Raw genomic sequence first — 2,821 nt, 5'->3', positions numbered from 1 at the left:
ATTTTTGTCCCGGCTCCAGTTCTAATACTGTTTTTACGTGGATAGGGACTTAATTTAGAGAAATCAGTAGTGTTGGACACCTCACGGGCAAAGAAACGCTAGCGAAGGGGCACGCGTCAACCAGGTAAGTCACCACCCGGTATTTAGGAAGAAATACTTGTAGGGTTCGCTTGGAATTGTATGTATGCATGTTAGAAATTTTGCCTTAAATTAGCTCTCCATGAATGAGATTAATTAGATGGATTGTTATGATGTGTTGGGTGAATTATCTGAGTGTTGCTTGTATGCCTTAAGCTTCCGTTGTACGTATGCATGCGTGTAATTTATGTTAAAATTGTGTATGTCGAGTTTTGGATGCTTGATGGAGGTCATCGTCCCGTTGAGCCGGTATGCCTAGTTTGCATGAATTACATACTATGATGTTAGAAGAAGATTGCATGCACCCTCTGTTAGTTGCTAGGCCCATTTCTATGATAAGATTAGGGAATTTCTTTTAGGAGTGATATGCTGCTCTAGACAGACTTAATTTTCCCCTAGAAACTTAGCGGTTTACCACGGTAAGGAAGTACCTAAGGGGGTTCATAGATTGCTAGTGTGAGAACGGTATCTATAGCTTCGTGGGAGGACCAAGGGTCCCTGATCAGTCCTTACTGTTCTTAGCCATTTCGCATGGGAAATGTGTCCCCACGTCGTACAGCCCATTAGCTGCATGGGAACGGGTTGAGTCGCGCCCCCCATAGGAGGACTATATGGGCGTAGGGGTATTCAGCACACCCCTAGGCTAGGTACCATGTAGTTCTAGATAGCCATGTAGAGGTAGCGCCTCATAGAGAGATACCGACCATATTAGCTTGGCATAAGGAACCTCTAGGTGACTAATGAAAGGACGATGAACCGGTGAAACCCAAGGGGCACGCCCCAAGAGACTAAGGTTAGAACCCGATGTCCTAGAACCGAATTAGGAAACCGTGGGAGTTCTGCTAAATTAAGATGCGAAAAGAGCCTACAAGTAGGTGGCTTACTGAGTATAATTTTTATACTCATCCTTGCTATGTTTTCTTTTTTTTTCAGGGGCGCGAGGCGTCGGTCAAGAGTGGGCGTGATCTGAAGGGAATTGTCACAGAGGAATGGGAAGTCCCGGGGCGTCAGTCCAGTCTTAGTCATCATTTTTGTATTCGCATTCTTTTTAAATTTATTTTCCAAACGGTCTTGTGTTCTGTGTTTATCGTTCGAAAAACTTTATTGAAATTTGATGATTTTCGCTACTTCATATTTAAATCTCCTGTGCATCTGTGTCGTGTCGTTAATCACTGTCCGTAGTAAAATATTGGGCTGTGACACTATTGCAGTCACAAATAAATGGCCTCTTCGACAACTTGATGTCAAGAATGCTTTTCTCAATGGAACTCTTATTGAACGTGTTCATATGGAACAACCTCCTGGGTATATTGATCCTCGATTTCCCACTCATGTTTGTCTATTAAAGAAAGCCCTCTATGGTTTAAAGCAAGCTCCACATGCTTGGTTTCAGCGTTTTAGCTCATTTCTTCTCACACTTGGGTTTTCTTGTAGTCGCGCTGACACGTCCCTTTTTGTCTTTCATCAGCAATCTAACATTATCTATTTGCTTCTTTATGTTGATGACATTATTGTTACCGGCAACAACTCATCTCTTATTGACAGCTTTACTCGCAAGCTTCATTGTGAGTTTGCTACCAAAGATTTGGATTCTCTCAGTTACTTTCTTGGTCTTGAAGCTTCACCCACTCCTGATGGTCTCTTTATTAGTCAGTTAAAATATGCTCGAGATATTCTTTCTCGTGCTCAGTAGCTCGATAGCAAACCAGTTCACACTCCCATGATTGTTTCTCAACACCTGACTACTGATGGTTCTCTTTTCTTTGATCCTACTCTCTACAGATCTCTTGTTGGCGCCCTTCAGTACTTGACTATTATGCGACCAGATATTGCCTATGATGTCAATTCTATCAGTCAATTCTTGCATGCCCCTACTGCAGATCACTTTCTTGCTGTCAAACGTATTCTTTGCTATGTCAAAGGAACACTCCACTTTGGTCTTACCTTTCGTCCATCCACTGTTCCTAGTACGCTAGTCGCTTATTCGAATGCTGACTGGGCTGGTTGTCCCGATACTCGTCGTTCTACATCCGGCTATTCTATTTATCTTGGTAACAATCTCGTTTCTTGGAGTGCCAAAAAGCAACCTACTGTCTCACGCTCCAGCTGTGAATTTGAGTATCGTGCTCTTGCCACAACTGCTGCTGAACTTCTATGGGTTACGCATCTGTTGCATGATCTCAAGGTTCTTATTTCACAGCAGCCCTTACTCTTATGTGACAACAAAAGTGCTATTTTTTTTAGCTCTAATCCCGTTTCTCACAAGCGGGCCAAACATGTTGAACTAGATTATCATTTCCTTCGAGAACTTGTTATCGCTGGCAAACTTCGCACACAATATGTACCCTCTCATATCCAAGTTGATGACATCTTCACAAAGAATATTTCTCGATCTCTCTTTGAATTTTTCAGATCCAAGCTTCACTTTCGTTCAAATCCGTCGCTCAGCTTGCGGGGGGTGTTAAGGATAGTTGACCGTTCATTATAAGGAAAATATCTATTACAGGTTACCATATTTGCCCTTTTACTAAAGGCAAAAATATTACCTTCATTTATTATTCTTTCCTTTTATTACTATTTCCATATTATTTGTAATTTACTATATTTCTGTATCCTAAAAATGATTATAAATAAGAGAACTCTCACCCGCATTTAGGTGTGGTGGATTCAGCAAACATTCACA

The 2,821-nt window shown here is 41.6% G+C and overlaps 1 long non-coding RNA gene across 1 annotated transcript in view; it reads left to right on the top strand.

Moving 5' to 3' along the window:
- LOC111456056 overlaps positions 1–2,821 on the top strand; it is a 3,504-nt gene extending 683 nt beyond the window's left edge. The window contains exons 3-4 of the long non-coding RNA XR_002712690.1: positions 46–124; positions 2,810–2,821. This is a non-coding gene — a long non-coding RNA (uncharacterized LOC111456056). The remainder of the gene's footprint in view (positions 1–45; positions 125–2,809) is intronic.

The sequence above is a fragment of the Cucurbita moschata genome, unplaced genomic scaffold (genome assembly GCF_002738365.1).
Source record: "Cucurbita moschata cultivar Rifu unplaced genomic scaffold, Cmos_1.0 Cmo_Scf00002, whole genome shotgun sequence".
Classification (NCBI taxonomy): Eukaryota; Viridiplantae; Streptophyta; class Magnoliopsida; order Cucurbitales; family Cucurbitaceae; genus Cucurbita; species Cucurbita moschata.
This window is presented reverse-complemented; position numbering and strand designations above follow the sequence as displayed.